The sequence below is a fragment of the Ambystoma mexicanum genome, chromosome 5q, assembly GCF_040938575.1.
Source record: "Ambystoma mexicanum isolate Mex_15411 chromosome 5q, UKY_AmexF1_1, whole genome shotgun sequence".
In the NCBI taxonomy this organism is placed as follows: Eukaryota; Metazoa; Chordata; class Amphibia; order Caudata; family Ambystomatidae; genus Ambystoma; species Ambystoma mexicanum.
In genome coordinates this window covers 529,303,200-529,323,302 of record NC_090933.1, presented here as the reverse complement: position 1 = coordinate 529,323,302, position 20,103 = coordinate 529,303,200, and the positions used below count along the sequence as shown (strand labels likewise).

General features: G+C 50.7%; 28 non-coding genes across 28 annotated transcripts; 14 read left to right on the top strand and 14 right to left on the bottom strand.

The window, feature by feature from the left end:
- Window positions 1-297: 297 nt before the first annotated feature.
- Window positions 298-380, bottom strand: TRNAR-CCU (transfer RNA arginine (anticodon CCU)). Its single transcript has one exon. It is a non-coding gene; the product is annotated as a tRNA-Arg (tRNA).
- A 694-nt stretch (window positions 381-1,074) lies between these two features.
- TRNAA-AGC (transfer RNA alanine (anticodon AGC)) lies at window positions 1,075-1,147 on the top strand. The gene has a single exon. It is a non-coding gene; the product is annotated as a tRNA-Ala (tRNA).
- A 599-nt stretch (window positions 1,148-1,746) lies between these two features.
- On the bottom strand, window positions 1,747-1,819 carry TRNAR-CCU (transfer RNA arginine (anticodon CCU)). Its single transcript has one exon. It is a non-coding gene; the product is annotated as a tRNA-Arg (tRNA).
- A 694-nt stretch (window positions 1,820-2,513) lies between these two features.
- TRNAA-AGC (transfer RNA alanine (anticodon AGC)) lies at window positions 2,514-2,586 on the top strand. The gene has a single exon. It is a non-coding gene; the product is annotated as a tRNA-Ala (tRNA).
- A 600-nt stretch (window positions 2,587-3,186) lies between these two features.
- Window positions 3,187-3,259, bottom strand: TRNAR-CCU (transfer RNA arginine (anticodon CCU)). Its single transcript has one exon. It is a non-coding gene; the product is annotated as a tRNA-Arg (tRNA).
- A 694-nt stretch (window positions 3,260-3,953) lies between these two features.
- On the top strand, window positions 3,954-4,026 carry TRNAA-AGC (transfer RNA alanine (anticodon AGC)). The gene has a single exon. It is a non-coding gene; the product is annotated as a tRNA-Ala (tRNA).
- A 600-nt stretch (window positions 4,027-4,626) lies between these two features.
- TRNAR-CCU (transfer RNA arginine (anticodon CCU)) lies at window positions 4,627-4,699 on the bottom strand. Its single transcript has one exon. It is a non-coding gene; the product is annotated as a tRNA-Arg (tRNA).
- Window positions 4,700-5,393: 694 nt separating this feature from the next.
- TRNAA-AGC (transfer RNA alanine (anticodon AGC)) lies at window positions 5,394-5,466 on the top strand. The gene has a single exon. It is a non-coding gene; the product is annotated as a tRNA-Ala (tRNA).
- Window positions 5,467-6,066: 600 nt separating this feature from the next.
- On the bottom strand, window positions 6,067-6,139 carry TRNAR-CCU (transfer RNA arginine (anticodon CCU)). Its single transcript has one exon. It is a non-coding gene; the product is annotated as a tRNA-Arg (tRNA).
- Window positions 6,140-6,833: 694 nt separating this feature from the next.
- TRNAA-AGC (transfer RNA alanine (anticodon AGC)) lies at window positions 6,834-6,906 on the top strand. Its single transcript has one exon. It is a non-coding gene; the product is annotated as a tRNA-Ala (tRNA).
- Window positions 6,907-7,506: 600 nt separating this feature from the next.
- Window positions 7,507-7,579, bottom strand: TRNAR-CCU (transfer RNA arginine (anticodon CCU)). Its single transcript has one exon. It is a non-coding gene; the product is annotated as a tRNA-Arg (tRNA).
- A 694-nt stretch (window positions 7,580-8,273) lies between these two features.
- On the top strand, window positions 8,274-8,346 carry TRNAA-AGC (transfer RNA alanine (anticodon AGC)). The gene has a single exon. It is a non-coding gene; the product is annotated as a tRNA-Ala (tRNA).
- Window positions 8,347-8,950: 604 nt separating this feature from the next.
- Window positions 8,951-9,023, bottom strand: TRNAR-CCU (transfer RNA arginine (anticodon CCU)). The gene has a single exon. It is a non-coding gene; the product is annotated as a tRNA-Arg (tRNA).
- A 694-nt stretch (window positions 9,024-9,717) lies between these two features.
- Window positions 9,718-9,790, top strand: TRNAA-AGC (transfer RNA alanine (anticodon AGC)). Its single transcript has one exon. It is a non-coding gene; the product is annotated as a tRNA-Ala (tRNA).
- A 600-nt stretch (window positions 9,791-10,390) lies between these two features.
- Window positions 10,391-10,463, bottom strand: TRNAR-CCU (transfer RNA arginine (anticodon CCU)). The gene has a single exon. It is a non-coding gene; the product is annotated as a tRNA-Arg (tRNA).
- Window positions 10,464-11,157: 694 nt separating this feature from the next.
- TRNAA-AGC (transfer RNA alanine (anticodon AGC)) lies at window positions 11,158-11,230 on the top strand. The gene has a single exon. It is a non-coding gene; the product is annotated as a tRNA-Ala (tRNA).
- A 600-nt stretch (window positions 11,231-11,830) lies between these two features.
- Window positions 11,831-11,903, bottom strand: TRNAR-CCU (transfer RNA arginine (anticodon CCU)). The gene has a single exon. It is a non-coding gene; the product is annotated as a tRNA-Arg (tRNA).
- Window positions 11,904-12,597: 694 nt separating this feature from the next.
- On the top strand, window positions 12,598-12,670 carry TRNAA-AGC (transfer RNA alanine (anticodon AGC)). The gene has a single exon. It is a non-coding gene; the product is annotated as a tRNA-Ala (tRNA).
- A 600-nt stretch (window positions 12,671-13,270) lies between these two features.
- On the bottom strand, window positions 13,271-13,343 carry TRNAR-CCU (transfer RNA arginine (anticodon CCU)). The gene has a single exon. It is a non-coding gene; the product is annotated as a tRNA-Arg (tRNA).
- A 694-nt stretch (window positions 13,344-14,037) lies between these two features.
- TRNAA-AGC (transfer RNA alanine (anticodon AGC)) lies at window positions 14,038-14,110 on the top strand. Its single transcript has one exon. It is a non-coding gene; the product is annotated as a tRNA-Ala (tRNA).
- A 600-nt stretch (window positions 14,111-14,710) lies between these two features.
- Window positions 14,711-14,783, bottom strand: TRNAR-CCU (transfer RNA arginine (anticodon CCU)). The gene has a single exon. It is a non-coding gene; the product is annotated as a tRNA-Arg (tRNA).
- Window positions 14,784-15,477: 694 nt separating this feature from the next.
- Window positions 15,478-15,550, top strand: TRNAA-AGC (transfer RNA alanine (anticodon AGC)). The gene has a single exon. It is a non-coding gene; the product is annotated as a tRNA-Ala (tRNA).
- Window positions 15,551-16,140: 590 nt separating this feature from the next.
- Window positions 16,141-16,223, bottom strand: TRNAR-CCU (transfer RNA arginine (anticodon CCU)). Its single transcript has one exon. It is a non-coding gene; the product is annotated as a tRNA-Arg (tRNA).
- A 694-nt stretch (window positions 16,224-16,917) lies between these two features.
- TRNAA-AGC (transfer RNA alanine (anticodon AGC)) lies at window positions 16,918-16,990 on the top strand. The gene has a single exon. It is a non-coding gene; the product is annotated as a tRNA-Ala (tRNA).
- A 599-nt stretch (window positions 16,991-17,589) lies between these two features.
- Window positions 17,590-17,662, bottom strand: TRNAR-CCU (transfer RNA arginine (anticodon CCU)). The gene has a single exon. It is a non-coding gene; the product is annotated as a tRNA-Arg (tRNA).
- A 694-nt stretch (window positions 17,663-18,356) lies between these two features.
- On the top strand, window positions 18,357-18,429 carry TRNAA-AGC (transfer RNA alanine (anticodon AGC)). Its single transcript has one exon. It is a non-coding gene; the product is annotated as a tRNA-Ala (tRNA).
- Window positions 18,430-19,029: 600 nt separating this feature from the next.
- TRNAR-CCU (transfer RNA arginine (anticodon CCU)) lies at window positions 19,030-19,102 on the bottom strand. Its single transcript has one exon. It is a non-coding gene; the product is annotated as a tRNA-Arg (tRNA).
- A 694-nt stretch (window positions 19,103-19,796) lies between these two features.
- Window positions 19,797-19,869, top strand: TRNAA-AGC (transfer RNA alanine (anticodon AGC)). The gene has a single exon. It is a non-coding gene; the product is annotated as a tRNA-Ala (tRNA).
- The last annotated feature ends 234 nt before the right edge of the window (window positions 19,870-20,103 follow it).

Sequence of the window (20,103 nt, the reverse complement as noted above, 5' to 3'; positions counted from 1 at the left end):
GCAGCCTTTGCTCTTTTATTTCGTTTTCATCGGAGCAGGTCGGAGCTGGCAGAAGAGTGAGCCCTGTCTGCAGGAGCTCTGATTCCAGAAAGCATATTTTCCCTGTCTTTCTTACCACTCATCTGTGTCTCTTCGCTGACATGAGGCGTTGCTACACTCTGCAGTCTCCCGGCATTTAAAGTCTGCTACCAGCAGAGCACGTTCTGGACTTCACAGCGCCCAGCAAAGTACTAGCCTGCGCCCACCCCCTACTACCGCAAAAACCTTTTGCATGCTTTGGCAGAAGTGTGAACAAAATGCCACGAACCAACCCAGATGGGACTCGAACCCACAATCCCTGGCTTAGGAGGCCAGTGCCTTATCCATTAGGCCACTGGGGCAACTCGACAGAGAAGGGGAAAGTTCTTTCTTTTCCTCTTCTCTCACTGGAGTCACGGGTACTGGCCCACTGAAAAGGGCAAGTTGGCTCACGTCCAAAGCTGCAGTGTCCCAGCACACGCGGGCAAGAGGCACCTGCTTGCACTCGGCTGGACACTTCCGCTTTATGGGACACACGATGGAAAGTGGACTCAATTCCCAGACCTAACTCTTACCTGTTTGGTATTCTGACGCTCGATTGTAAAATATGGCCAGCTGGTAAAAATGACAAAGGGCACTCCAGCGCTGGTCCTTTGGCTGCAGGCGGCGTGTCAGCGGCCTAAAACAGCAAGAAATAGCGAGAGAAATAAAGTGAGAAGCAAGCACCTTTTCAATTGGGCTCTCGGGTCTATGGGACTGGCGTGCAGCCTCTTGATCACAAGCGCAGGTCCAGCGTGAAAGGGCGTGGCAGTGGAGTCACTCTGCTATTAATACCTGGTTGGCCAATCCTCGTTGCAATGGATGGCCATCTGCAGCTTTACTTGTAGCTCCACTGAAGGTATTTTGTTTTGGGCAAAGGGGTGAGATTGTGATTTCCTCTGCGGCAGATGAAGAGAAAGGGCTTTATGCACTACAGGTCCCTGGACAGCCAAGCAAGTGTGAGCCGGAGACTGTGCTTCAGCTCTGAAGCAGTGTATCGAGAGCCTTCGAGGAGGAGGGGAATTAGCTCAGATGGTAGAGCGCTCGCTTAGCATGCGAGAGGTAGCGGGATCGATGCCCGCATTCTCCAGCAAGACGCTTTTACTTCATTTTCACTATTTTATTCAAAACTCGCCAATCGTCGCAAATAAAGTCATGTGCTCGCTTCTGTTTTTTTTACTATCATCCTAAAAGTCTTCCGTCCACTTTCTGCTATCCCAAAGAGTCACCCGCGCGAGGGCCGGCAACAGGCGTGATACTGTGCAACAGGCGCATTGCATGGCATTGGTGACATATTCAGGAAATTCCACTTTGATGCCACCCAGGGCTGTTAACCTTTTATTTCATTTCAATACGATGCTTCGAATAATTGGTTCAAAGTGCGCAGCCTTTGCTCTTTTATTTCGTTTTCATCGGAGCAGGTCGGAGCTGGCAGAAGAGTGAGCCCTGTCTGCAGGAGCTCTGATTCCAGAAAGCATATTTTCCCTGTCTTTCTTACCACTCATCTGTGTCTCTTCGCTGACATGAGGGGTTGCTACACTCTGCAGTCTCCCGCATTTAAAGTCTGCTACCAGCAGAGCACGTTCTGGACTTCACAGCGCCCAGCAAAGTACTAGCCTGCGCCCACCCCCTACTACCGCAAAAACCTTTTGCATGCTTTGGCAGAAGTGTGAACAAAATGCCACGAACCACCCCAGATGGGACTCGAACCCACAATCCCTGGCTTAGGAGGCCAGTGCCTTATCCATTAGGCCACTGGGGCCCCTCGACAGAGAAGGGGAAAGTTCTTTCTTTTCCTCTTCTCTCACTGGAGTCACAGGTACTGGCCCACTGAAAAGGGCAAGTTGGCTCACGTCCAAAGCTGCAGTGTCCCAGCACACGCGGGCAAAAGGCACCTGCCTGCTCTCGGCTGGACACTTCCGCTTTATGGGACACACGATGGAAAGTGGACTCAATTCCCAGACCTAACTCTTACCTGTTTGGTATTCTGACGCTCGATTGTAAAATATGGCCAGCTGGTAAAAATGACAAAGGGCACTCCAGCGCTGGTCCTTTGGCTGCAGGCGGCGTGTCAGCGGCCTAAAACAGCAAGAAATAGCGAGAGAAATAAAGTGAGAAGCAAGCACCTTTTCAATTGGGCTCTCGGGTCTATGGGACTGGTGTGCAGCCTCTTGATCACAAGCGCAGGTCCAGCGTGAAAGGGCGTGGGAGTGGAGTCACTCTGCTATTAATACCTGGTTGGCCAATCCTCGTTGCAATGGATGGCCATCTGCAGCTTTACTTGTAGCTCCACTGAAGGTATTTTGTTTTGGGCAAAGGGGTGAGATTGTGATTTCCTCTGCGGCAGATGAAGAGAAAGGGCTTTATGCACTACAGGTCCCTGGACAGCCAAGCAAGTGTGAGCCGGAGACTGTGCTTCAGCTCTGAAGCAGTGTATCGAGAGCCTTCGAGGAGGAGGGGAATTAGCTCAGATGGTAGAGCGCTCGCTTAGCATGCGAGAGGTAGCGGGATCGATGCCCGCATTCTCCAGCAAGACGCTTTTACTTCATTTTCACTATTTTATTCAAAACTCGCCAATCGTCGCAAATAAAGTCATGTGCTCGCTTCTGTTTTTTTTACTATCATCCTAAAAGTCTTCCGTCCACTTTCTGCTATCCCAAAGAGTCATCCGCGCGAGGGCCGGCAACAGGCGTGATACTGTGCAACAGGCGCATTGCATGGCATTGGTGACATATTCAGGAAATTCCACTTTGATGCCACCCAGGGCTGTTAACCTTTTATTTCATTTCAATACGATGCTTCGAATAATTGGTTCAAAGTGCGCAGCCTTTGCTCTTTTATTTCGTTTTCATCGGAGCAGGTCGGAGCTGGCAGAAGAGTGAGCCCTGTCTGCAGGAGCTCTGATTCCAGAAAGCATATTTTCCCTGTCTTTCTTACCACTCATCTGTGTCTCTTCGCTGACATGAGGGGTTGCTACACTCTGCAGTCTCCCGGCATTTAAAGTCTGCTACCAGCAGAGCACGTTCTGGACTTCACAGCGCCCAGCAAAGTACTAGCCTGCGCCCACCCCCTACTACCGCAAAAACCTTTTGCATGCTTTGGCAGAAGTGTGAACAAAATGCCACGAACCACCCCAGATGGGACTCAAACCCACAATCCCTGGCTTAGGAGGCCAGTGCCTTATCCATTAGGCCACTGGGGCCACTCGACAGAGAAGGGGAAAGTTCTTTCTTTTCCTCTTCTCTCACTGGAGTCACAGGTACTGGCCCACTGAAAAGGGCAAGTTGGCTCACGTCCAAAGCTGCAGTGTCCCAGCACACGCGGGCAAAAGGCACCTGCCTGCTCTCGGCTGGACACTTCCGCTTTATGGGACACACGATGAAAAGTGGACTCAATTCCCAGACCTAACTCTTACCTGTTTGGTATTCTGACGCTCGATTGTAAAATATGGCCAGCTGGTAAAAATGACAAAGGGCACTCCAGCGCTGGTCCTTTGGCTGCAGGCGGCGTGTCAGCGGCCTAAAACAGCAAGAAATAGCGAGAGAAATAAAGTGAGAAGCAAGCACCTTTTCAATTGGGCTCTCGGGTCTATGGGACTGGCGTGCAGCCTCTTGATCACAAGCGCAGGTCCAGCGTGAAAGGGCGTGGGAGTGGAGTCACTCTGCTATTAATACCTGGTTGGCCAATCCTCGTTGCAATGGATGGCCATCTGCAGCTTTACTTGTAGCTCCACTGAAGGTATTTTGTTTTGGGCAAAGGGGTGAGATTGTGATTTCCTCTGCGGCAGATGAAGAGAAAGGGCTTTATGCACTACAGGTCCCTGGACAGCCAAGCAAGTGTGAGCCGGAGACTGTGCTTCAGCTCTGAAGCAGTGTATCGAGAGCCTTCGAGGAGGAGGGGAATTAGCTCAGATGGTAGAGCGCTCGCTTAGCATGCGAGAGGTAGCGGGATCGATGCCCGCATTCTCCAGCAAGACGCTTTTACTTCATTTTCACTATTTTATTCAAAACTCGCCAATCGTCGCAAATAAAGTCATGTGCTCGCTTCTGTTTTTTTTACTATCATCCTAAAAGTCTTCCGTCCACTTTCTGCTATCCCAAAGAGTCATCCGCGCGAGGGCCGGCAACAGGCGTGATACTGTGCAACAGGCGCATTGCATGGCATTGGTCACATATTCAGGAAATTCCACTTTGATGCCACCCAGGGCTGTTAACCTTTTATTTCATTTCAATACGATGCTTCGAATAATTGGTTCAAAGTGCGCAGCCTTTGCTCTTTTATTTCGTTTTCATCGGAGCAGGTCGGAGCTGGCAGAAGAGTGAGCCCTGTCTGCAGGAGCTCTGATTCCAGAAAGCATATTTTCCCTGTCTTTCTTACCACTCATCTGTGTCTCTTCGCTGACATGAGGGGTTGCTACACTCTGCAGTCTCCCGGCATTTAAAGTCTGCTACCAGCAGAGCACGTTCTGGACTTCACAGCGCCCAGCAAAGTACTAGCCTGCGCCCACCCCCTACTACCGCAAAAACCTTTTGCATGCTTTGGCAGAAGTGTGAACAAAATGCCACGAACCACCCCAGATGGGACTCGAACCCACAATCCCTGGCTTAGGAGGCCAGTGCCTTATCCATTAGGCCACTGGGGCCACTCGACAGAGAAGGGGAAAGTTCTTTCTTTTCCTCTTCTCTCACTGGAGTCACAGGTACTGGCCCACTGAAAAGGGCAAGTTGGCTCACGTCCAAAGCTGCAGTGTCCCAGCACACGCGGGCAAAAGGCACCTGCCTGCTCTCGGCTGGACACTTCCGCTTTATGGGACACACAATGGAAAGTGGACTCAATTCCCAGACCTAACTCTTACCTGTTTGGTATTCTGACGCTCGATTGTAAAATATGGCCAGCTGGTAAAAATGACAAAGGGCACTCCAGCGCTGGTCCTTTGGCTGCAGGCGGCGTGTCAGCGGCCTAAAACAGCAAGAAATAGCGAGAGAAATAAAGTGAGAAGCAAGCACCTTTTCAATTGGGCTCTCGGGTCTATGGGACTGGTGTGCAGCCTCTTGATCACAAGCGCAGGTCCAGCGTGAAAGGGCGTGGGAGTGGAGTCACTCTGCTATTAATACCTGGTTGGCCAATCCTCGTTGCAATGGATGGCCATCTGCAGCTTTACTTGTAGCTCCACTGAAGGTATTTTGTTTTGGGCAAAGGGGTGAGATTGTGATTTCCTCTGCGGCAGATGAAGAGAAAGGGCTTTATGCACTACAGGTCCCTGGACAGCCAAGCAAGTGTGAGCCGGAGACTGTGCTTCAGCTCTGAAGCAGTGTATCGAGAGCCTTCGAGGAGGAGGGGAATTAGCTCAGATGGTAGAGCGCTCGCTTAGCATGCGAGAGGTAGCGGGATCGATGCCCGCATTCTCCAGCAAGACGCTTTTACTTCATTTTCACTATTTTATTCAAAACTCGCCAATCGTCGCAAATAAAGTCATGTGCTCGCTTCTGTTTTTTTTACTATCATCCTAAAAGTCTTCCGTCCACTTTCTGCTATCCCAAAGAGTCATCCGCGCGAGGGCCGGCAACAGGCGTGATACTGTGCAACAGGCGCATTGCATGGCATTGGTGACATATTCAGGAAATTCCACTTTGATGCCACCCAGGGCTGTTAACCTTTTATTTCATTTCAATACGATGCTTCGAATAATTGGTTCAAAGTGCGCAGCCTTTGCTCTTTTATTTCGTTTTCATCGGAGCAGGTCGGAGCTGGCAGAAGAGTGAGCCCTGTCTGCAGGAGCTCTGATTCCAGAAAGCATATTTTCCCTGTCTTTCTTACCACTCATCTGTGTCTCTTCGCTGACATGAGGGGTTGCTACACTCTGCAGTCTCCCGGCATTTAAAGTCTGCTACCAGCAGAGCACGTTCTGGACTTCACAGCGCCCAGCAAAGTACTAGCCTGCGCCCACCCCCTACTACCGCAAAAACCTTTTGCATGCTTTGGCAGAAGTGTGAACAAAATGCCACGAACCACCCCAGATGGGACTCGAACCCACAATCCCTGGCTTAGGAGGCCAGTGCCTTATCCATTAGGCCACTGGGGCCACTCGACAGAGAAGGGGAAAGTTCTTTCTTTTCCTCTTCTCTCACTGGAGTCACAGGTACTGGCCCACTGAAAAGGGCAAGTTGGCTCACGTCCAAAGCTGCAGTGTCCCAGCACACGCGGGCAAAAGGCACCTGCTTGCACTCGGCTGGACACTTCCGCTTTATGGGACACACGATGGAAAGTGGACTCAATTCCCAGACCTAACTCTTACCTGTTTGGTATTCTGACGCTCGATTGTAAAATATGGCCAGCTGGTAAAAATGACAAAGGGCACTCCAGCGCTGGTCCTTTGGCTGCAGGCGGCGTGTCAGCGGCCTAAAACAGCAAGAAATAGCGAGAGAAATAAAGTGAGAAGCAAGCACCTTTTCAATTGGGCTCTCGGGTCTATGGGACTGGCGTGCAGCCTCTTGATCACAAGCGCAGGTCCAGCGTGAAAGGGCGTGGCAGTGGAGTCACTCTGCTATTAATACCTGGTTGGCCAATCCTCGTTGCAATGGATGGCCATCTGCAGCTTTACTTGTAGCTCCACTGAAGGTATTTTGTTTTGGGCAAAGGGGTGAGATTGTGATTTCCTCTGCGGCAGATGAAGAGAAAGGGCTTTATGCACTACAGGTCCCTGGACAGCCAAGCAAGTGTGAGCCGGAGACTGTGCTTCAGCTCTGAAGCAGTGTATCGAGAGCCTTCGAGGAGGAGGGGAATTAGCTCAGATGGTAGAGCGCTCGCTTAGCATGCGAGAGGTAGCGGGATCGATGCCCGCATTCTCCAGCAAGACGCTTTTTCTTCATTTTCACTATTTTATTCAAAACTCGCCAATCGTCGCAAATAAAGTCATGTGCTCGCTTCTGTTTTTTTTACTATCATCCTAAAAGTCTTCCGTCCACTTTCTGCTATCCCAAAGAGTCATCCGCGCGAGGGCCGGCAACAGGCGTGATACTGTGCAACAGGCGCATTGCATGGCATTGGTGACATATTCAGGAAATTCCACTTTGATGCCACCCAGGGCTGTTAACCTTTTATTTCATTTCAATACGATGCTTCGAATAATTGGTTCAAAGTGCGCAGCCTTTGCTCTTTTATTTCGTTTTCATCGGAGCAGGTCGGAGCTGGCAGAAGAGTGAGCCCTGTCTGCAGGAGCTCTGATTCCAGAAAGCATATTTTCCCTGTCTTTCTTACCACTCATCTGTGTCTCTTCGCTGACATGAGGGGTTGCTACACTCTGCAGTCTCCCGGCATTTAAAGTCTGCTACCAGCAGAGCACGTTCTGGACTTCACAGCGCCCAGCAAAGTACTAGCCTGCGCCCACCCCCTACTACCGCAAAAACCTTTTGCATGCTTTGGCAGAAGTGTGAACAAAATGCCACGAACCACCCCAGATGGGACTCGAACCCACAATCCCTGGCTTAGGAGGCCAGTGCCTTATCCATTAGGCCACTGGGGCCACTCGACAGAGAAGGGGAAAGTTCTTTCTTTTCCTCTTCTCTCACTGGAGTCACGGGTACTGGCCCACTGAAAAGGGCAAGTTGGCTCACGTCCAAAGCTGCAGTGTCCCAGCACACGCGGGCAAAAGGCACCTGCTTGCACTCGGCTGGACACTTCCGCTTTATGGGACACACGATGGAAAGTGGACTCAATTCCCAGACCTAACTCTTACCTGTTTGGTATTCTGACGCTCGATTGTAAAATATGGCCAGCTGGTAAAAATGACAAAGGGCACTCCAGCGCTGGTCCTTTGGCTGCAGGCGGCGTGTCAGCGGCCTAAAACAGCAAGAAATAGCGAGAGAAATAAAGTGAGAAGCAAGCACCTTTTCAATTGGGCTCTCGGGTCTATGGGACTGGCGTGCAGCCTCTTGATCACAAGCGCAGGTCCAGCGTGAAAGGGCGTGGCAGTGGAGTCACTCTGCTATTAATACCTGGTTGGCCAGTCCTCGTTGCAATGGATGGCCATCTGCAGCTTTACTTGTAGCTCCACTGAAGGTATTTTGTTTTGGGCAAAGGGGTGAGATTGTGATTTCCCCTGCCGCAGATGAAGAGAAAGGGCTTTATGCACTACAGGTCCCTGGACAGCCAAGCAAGTGTGAGCCGGAGACTGTGCTTCAGCTCTGAAGCAGTGTATCGAGAGCCTTCGAGGAGGAGGGGAATTAGCTCAGATGGTAGAGCGCTCGCTTAGCATGCGAGAGGTAGCGGGATCGATGCCCGCATTCTCCAGCAAGACGCTTTTTCTTCATTTTCACTATTTTATTCAAAACTCGCCAATCGTCGCAAATAAAGTCATGTGCTCGCTTCGCTTCTGTTTTTTTTACTATCATCCTAAAAGTCTTCCGTCCACTTTCTGCTATCCCAAAGAGTCACCGGCGCGAGGGCCGGCAACAGGCGTGATACTGTGCAACAGGCGCATTGCATGGCATTGGTGACATATTCAGGAAATTCCACTTTGATGCCACCCAGGGCTGTTAACCTTTTATTTCATTTCAATACGATGCTTCGAATAATTGGTTCAAAGTGCGCAGCCTTTGCTCTTTTATTTCGTTTTCATCGGAGCAGGTCGGAGCTGGCAGAAGAGTGAGCCCTGTCTGCAGGAGCTCTGATTCCAGAAAGCATATTTTCCCTGTCTTTCTTACCACTCATCTGTGTCTCTTCGCTGACATGAGGGGTTGCTACACTCTGCAGTCTCCCGCATTTAAAGTCTGCTACCAGCAGAGCACGTTCTGGACTTCACAGCGCCCAGCAAAGTACTAGCCTGCGCCCACCCCCTACTACCGCAAAAACCTTTTGCATGCTTTGGCAGAAGTGTGAACAAAATGCCACGAACCACCCCAGATGGGACTCGAACCCACAATCCCTGGCTTAGGAGGCCAGTGCCTTATCCATTAGGCCACTGGGGCAACTCAACAGAGAAGGGGAAAGTTCTTTCTTTTCCTCTTCTCTCACTGGAGTCACGGGTACTGGCCCACTGAAAAGGGCAAGTTGGCTCACGTCCAAAGCTGCAGTGTCCCAGCACACGCGGGCAAAAGGCACCTGCTTGCACTCGGCTGGACACTTCTGCTTTATGGGACACACGATGGAAAGTGGACTCAATTCCCAGACCTAACTCTTACCTGTTTGGTATTCTGACGCTCGATTGTAAAATATGGCCAGCTGGTAAAAATGACAAAGGGCACTCCAGCGCTGGTCCTTTGGCTGCAGGCGGCGTGTCAGCGGCCTAAAACAGCAAGAAATAGCGAGAGAAATAAAGTGAGAAGCAAGCACCTTTTCAATTGGGCTCTCGGGTCTATGGGACTGGCGTGCAGCCTCTTGATCACAAGCGCAGGTCCAGCGTGAAAGGGCGTGGCAGTGGAGTCACTCTGCTATTAATACCTGGTTGGCCAATCCTCGTTGCAATGGATGGCCATCTGCAGCTTTACTTGTAGCTCCACTGAAGGTATTTTGTTTTGGGCAAAGGGGTGAGATTGTGATTTCCTCTGCGGCAGATGAAGAGAAAGGGCTTTATGCACTACAGGTCCCTGGACAGCCAAGCAAGTGTGAGCCGGAGACTGTGCTTCAGCTCTGAAGCAGTGTATCGAGAGCCTTCGAGGAGGAGGGGAATTAGCTCAGATGGTAGAGCGCTCGCTTAGCATGCGAGAGGTAGCGGGATCGATGCCCGCATTCTCCAGCAAGACGCTTTTTCTTCATTTTCACTATTTTATTCAAAACTCGCCAATCGTCGCAAATAAAGTCATGTGCTCGCTTCTGTTTTTTTTACTATCATCCTAAAAGTCTTCCGTCCACTTTCTGCTATCCCAAAGAGTCATCCGCGCGAGGGCCGGCAACAGGCGTGATACTGTGCAACAGGCGCATTGCATGGCATTGGTGACATATTCAGGAAATTCCACTTTGATGCCACCCAGGGCTGTTAACCTTTTATTTCATTTCAATACGATGCTTCGAATAATTGGTTCAAAGTGCGCAGCCTTTGCTCTTTTATTTCGTTTTCATCGGAGCAGGTCGGAGCTGGCAGAAGAGTGAGCCCTGTCTGCAGGAGCTCTGATTCCAGAAAGCATATTTTCCCTGTCTTTCTTACCACTCATCTGTGTCTCTTCGCTGACATGAGGGGTTGCTACACTCTGCAGTCTCCCGGCATTTAAAGTCTGCTACCAGCAGAGCACGTTCTGGACTTCACAGCGCCCAGCAAAGTACTAGCCTGCGCCCACCCCCTACTACCGCAAAAACCTTTTGCATGCTTTGGCAGAAGTGTGAACAAAATGCCACGAACCACCCCAGATGGGACTCGAACCCACAATCCCTGGCTTAGGAGGCCAGTGCCTTATCCATTAGGCCACTGGGGCCACTCGACAGAGAAGGGGAAAGTTCTTTCTTTTCCTCTTCTCTCACTGGAGTCACAGGTACTGGCCCACTGAAAAGGGCAAGTTGGCTCACGTCCAAAGCTGCAGTGTCCCAGCACACGCGGGCAAAAGGCACCTGCCTGCTCTCGGCTGGACACTTCCGCTTTATGGGACACACAATGGAAAGTGGACTCAATTCCCAGACCTAACTCTTACCTGTTTGGTATTCTGACGCTCGATTGTAAAATATGGCCAGCTGGTAAAAATGACAAAGGGCACTCCAGCGCTGGTCCTTTGGCTGCAGGCGGCGTGTCAGCGGCCTAAAACAGCAAGAAATAGCGAGAGAAATAAAGTGAGAAGCAAGCACCTTTTCAATTGGGCTCTCGGGTCTATGGGACTGGTGTGCAGCCTCTTGATCACAAGCGCAGGTCCAGCGTGAAAGGGCGTGGGAGTGGAGTCACTCTGCTATTAATACCTGGTTGGCCAATCCTCGTTGCAATGGATGGCCATCTGCAGCTTTACTTGTAGCTCCACTGAAGGTATTTTGTTTTGGGCAAAGGGGTGAGATTGTGATTTCCTCTGCGGCAGATGAAGAGAAAGGGCTTTATGCACTACAGGTCCCTGGACAGCCAAGCAAGTGTGAGCCGGAGACTGTGCTTCAGCTCTGAAGCAGTGTATCGAGAGCCTTCGAGGAGGAGGGGAATTAGCTCAGATGGTAGAGCGCTCGCTTAGCATGCGAGAGGTAGCGGGATCGATGCCCGCATTCTCCAGCAAGACGCTTTTACTTCATTTTCACTATTTTATTCAAAACTCGCCAATCGTCGCAAATAAAGTCATGTGCTCGCTTCTGTTTTTTTTACTATCATCCTAAAAGTCTTCCGTCCACTTTCTGCTATCCCAAAGAGTCATCCGCGCGAGGGCCGGCAACAGGCGTGATACTGTGCAACAGGCGCATTGCATGGCATTGGTGACATATTCAGGAAATTCCACTTTGATGCCACCCAGGGCTGTTAACCTTTTATTTCATTTCAATACGATGCTTCGAATAATTGGTTCAAAGTGCGCAGCCTTTGCTCTTTTATTTCGTTTTCATCGGAGCAGGTCGGAGCTGGCAGAAGAGTGAGCCCTGTCTGCAGGAGCTCTGATTCCAGAAAGCATATTTTCCCTGTCTTTCTTACCACTCATCTGTGTCTCTTCGCTGACATGAGGGGTTGCTACACTCTGCAGTCTCCCGGCATTTAAAGTCTGCTACCAGCAGAGCACGTTCTGGACTTCACAGCGCCCAGCAAAGTACTAGCCTGCGCCCACCCCCTACTACCGCAAAAACCTTTTGCATGCTTTGGCAGAAGTGTGAACAAAATGCCACGAACCACCCCAGATGGGACTCGAACCCACAATCCCTGGCTTAGGAGGCCAGTGCCTTATCCATTAGGCCACTGGGGCCACTCGACAGAGAAGGGGAAAGTTCTTTCTTTTCCTCTTCTCTCACTGGAGTCACAGGTACTGGCCCACTGAAAAGGGCAAGTTGGCTCACGTCCAAAGCTGCAGTGTCCCAGCACACGCGGGCAAAAGGCACCTGCTTGCACTCGGCTGGACACTTCCGCTTTATGGGACACACGATGGAAAGTGGACTCAATTCCCAGACCTAACTCTTACCTGTTTGGTATTCTGACGCTCGATTGTAAAATATGGCCAGCTGGTAAAAATGACAAAGGGCACTCCAGCGCTGGTCCTTTGGCTGCAGGCGGCGTGTCAGCGGCCTAAAACAGCAAGAAATAGCGAGAGAAATAAAGTGAGAAGCAAGCACCTTTTCAATTGGGCTCTCGGGTCTATGGGACTGGCGTGCAGCCTCTTGATCACAAGCGCAGGTCCAGCGTGAAAGGGCGTGGCAGTGGAGTCACTCTGCTATTAATACCTGGTTGGCCAATCCTCGTTGCAATGGATGGCCATCTGCAGCTTTACTTGTAGCTCCACTGAAGGTATTTTGTTTTGGGCAAAGGGGTGAGATTGTGATTTCCTCTGCGGCAGATGAAGAGAAAGGGCTTTATGCACTACAGGTCCCTGGACAGCCAAGCAAGTGTGAGCCGGAGACTGTGCTTCAGCTCTGAAGCAGTGTATCGAGAGCCTTCGAGGAGGAGGGGAATTAGCTCAGATGGTAGAGCGCTCGCTTAGCATGCGAGAGGTAGCGGGATCGATGCCCGCATTCTCCAGCAAGACGCTTTTTCTTCATTTTCACTATTTTATTCAAAACTCGCCAATCGTCGCAAATAAAGTCATGTGCTCGCTTCTGTTTTTTTTACTATCATCCTAAAAGTCTTCCGTCCACTTTCTGCTATCCCAAAGAGTCATCCGCGCGAGGGCCGGCAACAGGCGTGATACTGTGCAACAGGCGCATTGCATGGCATTGGTGACATATTCAGGAAATTCCACTTTGATGCCACCCAGGGCTGTTAACCTTTTATTTCATTTCAATACGATGCTTCGAATAATTGGTTCAAAGTGCGCAGCCTTTGCTCTTTTATTTCGTTTTCATCGGAGCAGGTCGGAGCTGGCAGAAGAGTGAGCCCTGTCTGCAGGAGCTCTGATTCCAGAAAGCATATTTTCCCTGTCTTTCTTACCACTCATCTGTGTCTCTTCGCTGACATGAGGGGTTGCTACACTCTGCAGTCTCCCGGCATTTAAAGTCTGCTACCAGCAGAGCACGTTCTGGACTTCACAGCGCCCAGCAAAGTACTAGCCTGCGCCCACCCCCTACTACCGCAAAAACCTTTTGCATGCTTTGGCAGAAGTGTGAACAAAATGCCACGAACCACCCCAGATGGGACTCGAACCCACAATCCCTGGCTTAGGAGGCCAGTGCCTTATCCATTAGGCCACTGGGGCCACTCGACAGAGAAGGGGAAAGTTCTTTCTTTTCCTCTTCTCTCACTGGAGTCACAGGTACTGGCCCACTGAAAAGGGCAAGTTGGCTCACGTCCAAAGCTGCAGTGTCCCAGCACACGCGGGCAAAAGGCACCTGCCTGCTCTCGGCTGGACACTTCCGCTTTATGGGACACACGATGGAAAGTGGACTCAATTCCCAGACCTAACTCTTACCTGTTTGGTATTCTGACGCTCGATTGTAAAATATGGCCAGCTGGTAAAAATGACAAAGGGCACTCCAGCGCTGGTCCTTTGGCTGCAGGCGGCGTGTCAGCGGCCTAAAACAGCAAGAAATAGCGAGAGAAATAAAGTGAGAAGCAAGCACCTTTTCAATTGGGCTCTCGGGTCTATGGGACTGGTGTGCAGCCTCTTGATCACAAGCGCAGGTCCAGCGTGAAAGGGCGTGGCAGTGGAGTCACTCTGCTATTAATACCTGGTTGGCCAATCCTCGTTGCAATGGATGGCCATCTGCAGCTTTACTTGTAGCTCCACTGAAGGTATTTTGTTTTGGGCAAAGGGGTGAGATTGTGATTTCCTCTGCGGCAGATGAAGAGAAAGGGCTTTATGCACTACAGGTCCCTGGACAGCCAAGCAAGTGTGAGCCGGAGACTGTGCTTCAGCTCTGAAGCAGTGTATCGAGAGCCTTCGAGGAGGAGGGGAATTAGCTCAGATGGTAGAGCGCTCGCTTAGCATGCGAGAGGTAGCGGGATCGATGCCCGCATTCTCCAGCAAGACGCTTTTACTTCATTTTCACTATTTTATTCAAAACTCGCCAATCGTCGCAAATAAAGTCATGTGCTCGCTTCTGTTTTTTTTACTATCATCCTAAAAGTCTTCCGTCCACTTTCTGCTATCCCAAAGAGTCATCCGCGCGAGGGCCGGCAACAGGCGTGATACTGTGCAACAGGCGCATTGCATGGCATTGGTGACATATTCAGGAAATTCCACTTTGATGCCACCCAGGGCTGTTAACCTTTTATTTCATTTCAATACGATGCTTCGAATAATTGGTTCAAAGTGCGCAGCCTTTGCTCTTTTATTTCGTTTTCATCGGAGCAGGTCGGAGCTGGCAGAAGAGTGAGCCCTGTCTGCAGGAGCTCTGATTCCAGAAAGCATATTTTCCCTGTCTTTCTTACCACTCATCTGTGTCTCTTCGCTGACATGAGGGGTTGCTACACTCTGCAGTCTCCCGGCATTTAAAGTCTGCTACCAGCAGAGCACGTTCTGGACTTCACAGCGCCCAGCAAAGTACTAGCCTGCGCCCACCCCCTACTACCGCAAAAACCTTTTGCATGCTTTGGCAGAAGTGTGAACAAAATGCCACGAACCACCCCAGATGGGACTCGAACCCACAATCCCTGGCTTAGGAGGCCAGTGCCTTATCCATTAGGCCACTGGGGCCACTCGACAGAGAAGGGGAAAGTTCTTTCTTTTCCTCTTCTCTCACTGGAGTCACAGGTACTGGCCCACTGAAAAGGGCAAGTTGGCTCACGTCCAAAGCTGCAGTGTCCCAGCACACGCGGGCAAAAGGCACCTGCCTGCTCTCGGCTGGACACTTCCGCTTTATGGGACACACAATGGAAAGTGGACTCAATTCCCAGACCTAACTCTTACCTGTTTGGTATTCTGACGCTCGATTGTAAAATATGGCCAGCTGGTAAAAATGACAAAGGGCACTCCAGCGCTGGTCCTTTGGCTGCAGGCGGCGTGTCAGCGGCCTAAAACAGCAAGAAATAGCGAGAGAAATAAAGTGAGAAGCAAGCACCTTTTCAATTGGGCTCTCGGGTCTCTGGGACTGGTGTGCAGCCTCTTGATCACAAGCGCAGGTCCAGCGTGAAAGGGCGTGGGAGTGGAGTCACTCTGCTATTAATACCTGGTTGGCCAATCCTCGTTGCAATGGATGGCCATCTGCAGCTTTACTTGTAGCTCCACTGAAGGTATTTTGTTTTGGGCAAAGGGGTGAGATTGTGATTTCCTCTGCGGCAGATGAAGAGAAAGGGCTTTATGCACTACAGGTCCCTGGACAGCCAAGCAAGTGTGAGCCGGAGACTGTGCTTCAGCTCTGAAGCAGTGTATCGAGAGCCTTCGAGGAGGAGGGGAATTAGCTCAGATGGTAGAGCGCTCGCTTAGCATGCGAGAGGTAGCGGGATCGATGCCCGCATTCTCCAGCAAGACGCTTTTACTTCATTTTCACTATTTTATTCAAAACTCGCCAATCGTCGCAAATAAAGTCATGTGCTCGCTTCTGTTTTTTTTACTATCATCCTAAAAGTCTTCCGTCCACTTTCTGCTATCCCAAAGAGTCATCCGCGCGAGGGCCGGCAACAGGCGTGATACTGTGCAACAGGCGCATTGCATGGCATTGGTGACATATTCAGGAAATTCCACTTTGATGCCACCCAGGGCTGTTAACCTTTTATTTCATTTCAATACGATGCTTCGAATAATTGGTTCAAAGTGCGCAGCCTTTGCTCTTTTATTTCGTTTTCATCGGAGCAGGTCGGAGCTGGCAGAAGAGTGAGCCCTGTCTGCAGGAGCTCTGATTCCAGAAAGCATATTTTCCCTGTCTTTCTTACCACTCATCTGTGTCTCTTCGCTGACATGAGGCGTTGCTACACTCTGCAGTCTCCCGGCATTTAAAGTCTGCTACCAGCAGAGCACGTTCTGGACTTCACAGCGCCCAGCAAAGTACTAGCCTGCGCCCACCCCCTACTACCGCAAAAACCTTTTGCATGCTTTGGCAGAAGTGTGAACAAAATGCCACGAACCAACCCAGATGGGACTCGAACCCACAATCCCTGGCTTAGGAGGCCAGTGCCTTATCCATTAGGCCACTGGGGCAACTCGACAGAGAAGGGGAAAGTTCTTTCTTTTCCTCTTCTCTCACTGGAGTCACGGGTACTGGCCCACTGAAAAGGGCAAGTTGGCTCACGTCCAAAGCTGCAGTGTCCCAGCACACGCGGGCAAGAGGCACCTGCTTGCACTCGGCTGGACACTTCCGCTTTATGGGACACACGATGGAAAGTGGACTCAATTCCCAGACCTAACTCTTACCTGTTTGGTATTCTGACGCTCGATTGTAAAATATGGCCAGCTGGTAAAAATGACAAAGGGCACTCCAGCGCTGGTCCTTTGGCTGCAGGCGGCGTGTCAGCGGCCTAAAACAGCAAGAAATAGCGAGAGAAATAAAGTGAGAAGCAAGCACCTTTTCAATTGGGCTCTCGGGTCTATGGGACTGGCGTGCAGCCTCTTGATCACAAGCGCAGGTCCAGCGTGAAAGGGCGTGGCAGTGGAGTCACTCTGCTATTAATACCTGGTTGGCCAATCCTCATTGCAATGGATGGCCATCTGCAGCTTTACTTGTAGCTCCACTGAAGGTATTTTGTTTTGGGCAAAGGGGTGAGATTGTGATTTCCCCTGCCGCAGATGAAGAGAAAGGGCTTTATGCACTACAGGTCCCTGGACAGCCAAGCAAGTGTGAGCCGGAGACTGTGCTTCAGCTCTGAAGCAGTGTATCGAGAGCCTTCGAGGAGGAGGGGAATTAGCTCAGATGGTAGAGCGCTCGCTTAGCATGCGAGAGGTAGCGGGATCGATGCCCGCATTCTCCAGCAAGACGCTTTTTCTTCATTTTCACTATTTTATTCAAAACTCGCCAATCGTCGCAAATAAAGTCATGTGCTCGCTTCTGTTTTTTTTACTATCATCCTAAAAGTCTTCCGTCCACTTTCTGCTATCCCAAAGAGTCACCCGCGCGAGGGCCGGCAACAGGCGTGATACTGTGCAACAGGCGCATTGCATGGCATTGGTGACATATTCAGGAAATTCCACTTTGATGCCACCCAGGGCTGTTAACCTTTTATTTCATTTCAATACGATGCTTCGAATAATTGGTTCAAAGTGCGCAGCCTTTGCTCTTTTATTTCGTTTTCATCGGAGCAGGTCGGAGCTGGCAGAAGAGTGAGCCCTGTCTGCAGGAGCTCTGATTCCAGAAAGCATATTTTCCCTGTCTTTCTTACCACTCATCTGTGTCTCTTCGCTGACATGAGGGGTTGCTACACTCTGCAGTCTCCCGCATTTAAAGTCTGCTACCAGCAGAGCACGTTCTGGACTTCACAGCGCCCAGCAAAGTACTAGCCTGCGCCCACCCCCTACTACCGCAAAAACCTTTTGCATGCTTTGGCAGAAGTGTGAACAAAATGCCACGAACCACCCCAGATGGGACTCGAACCCACAATCCCTGGCTTAGGAGGCCAGTGCCTTATCCATTAGGCCACTGGGGCCCCTCGACAGAGAAGGGGAAAGTTCTTTCTTTTCCTCTTCTCTCACTGGAGTCACAGGTACTGGCCCACTGAAAAGGGCAAGTTGGCTCACGTCCAAAGCTGCAGTGTCCCAGCACACGCGGGCAAAAGGCACCTGCCTGCTCTCGGCTGGACACTTCCGCTTTATGGGACACACGATGGAAAGTGGACTCAATTCCCAGACCTAACTCTTACCTGTTTGGTATTCTGACGCTCGATTGTAAAATATGGCCAGCTGGTAAAAATGACAAAGGGCACTCCAGCGCTGGTCCTTTGGCTGCAGGCGGCGTGTCAGCGGCCTAAAACAGCAAGAAATAGCGAGAGAAATAAAGTGAGAAGCAAGCACCTTTTCAATTGGGCTCTCGGGTCTATGGGACTGGTGTGCAGCCTCTTGATCACAAGCGCAGGTCCAGCGTGAAAGGGCGTGGGAGTGGAGTCACTCTGCTATTAATACCTGGTTGGCCAATCCTCGTTGCAATGGATGGCCATCTGCAGCTTTACTTGTAGCTCCACTGAAGGTATTTTGTTTTGGGCAAAGGGGTGAGATTGTGATTTCCTCTGCGGCAGATGAAGAGAAAGGGCTTTATGCACTACAGGTCCCTGGACAGCCAAGCAAGTGTGAGCCGGAGACTGTGCTTCAGCTCTGAAGCAGTGTATCGAGAGCCTTCGAGGAGGAGGGGAATTAGCTCAGATGGTAGAGCGCTCGCTTAGCATGCGAGAGGTAGCGGGATCGATGCCCGCATTCTCCAGCAAGACGCTTTTACTTCATTTTCACTATTTTATTCAAAACTCGCCAATCGTCGCAAATAAAGTCATGTGCTCGCTTCTGTTTTTTTTACTATCATCCTAAAAGTCTTCCGTCCACTTTCTGCTATCCCAAAGAGTCATCCGCGCGAGGGCCGGCAACAGGCGTGATACTGTGCAACAGGCGCATTGCATGGCATTGGTGACATATTCAGGAAATTCCACTTTGATGCCACCCAGGGCTGTTAACCTTTTATTTCATTTCAATACGATGCTTCGAATAATTGGTTCAAAGTGCGCAGCCTTTGCTCTTTTATTTCGTTTTCATCGGAGCAGGTCGGAGCTGGCAGAAGAGTGAGCCCTGTCTGCAGGAGCTCTGATTCCAGAAAGCATATTTTCCCTGTCTTTCTTACCACTCATCTGTGTCTCTTCGCTGACATGAGGGGTTGCTACACTCTGCAGTCTCCCGGCATTTAAAGTCTGCTACCAGCAGAGCACGTTCTGGACTTCACAGCGCCCAGCAAAGTACTAGCCTGCGCCCACCCCCTACTACCGCAAAAACCTTTTGCATGCTTTGGCAGAAGTGTGAACAAAATGCCACGAACCACCCCAGATGGGACTCGAACCCACAATCCCTGGCTTAGGAGGCCAGTGCCTTATCCATTAGGCCACTGGGGCCACTCGACAGAGAAGGGGAAAGTTCTTTCTTTTCCTCTTCTCTCACTGGAGTCACAGGTACTGGCCCACTGAAAAGGGCAAGTTGGCTCACGTCCAAAGCTGCAGTGTCCCAGCACACGCGGGCAAAAGGCACCTGCCTGCTCTCGGCTGGACACTTCCGCTTTATGGGACACACGATGAAAAGTGGACTCAATTCCCAGACCTAACTCTTACCTGTTTGGTATTCTGACGCTCGATTGTAAAATATGGCCAGCTGGTAAAAATGACAAAGGGCACTCCAGCGCTGGTCCTTTGGCTGCAGGCGGCGTGTCAGCGGCCTAAAACAGCAAGAAATAGCGAGAGAAATAAAGTGAGAAGCAAGCACCTTTTCAATTGGGCTCTCGGGTCTATGGGACTGGCGTGCAGCCTCTTGATCACAAGCGCAGGTCCAGCGTGAAAGGGCGTGGGAGTGGAGTCACTCTGCTATTAATACCTGGTTGGCCAATCCTCGTTGCAATGGATGGCCATCTGCAGCTTTACTTGTAGCTCCACTGAAGGTATTTTGTTTTGGGCAAAGGGGTGAGATTGTGATTTCCTCTGCGGCAGATGAAGAGAAAGGGCTTTATGCACTACAGGTCCCTGGACAGCCAAGCAAGTGTGAGCCGGAGACTGTGCTTCAGCTCTGAAGCAGTGTATCGAGAGCCTTCGAGGAGGAGGGGAATTAGCTCAGATGGTAGAGCGCTCGCTTAGCATGCGAGAGGTAGCGGGATCGATGCCCGCATTCTCCAGCAAGACGCTTTTACTTCATTTTCACTATTTTATTCAAAACTCGCCAATCGTCGCAAATAAAGTCATGTGCTCGCTTCTGTTTTTTTTACTATCATCCTAAAAGTCTTCCGTCCACTTTCTGCTATCCCAAAGAGTCATCCGCGCGAGGGCCGGCAACAGGCGTGATACTGTGCAACAGGCGCATTGCATGGCATTGGTCACATATTCAGGAAATTCCACTTTGATGCCACCCA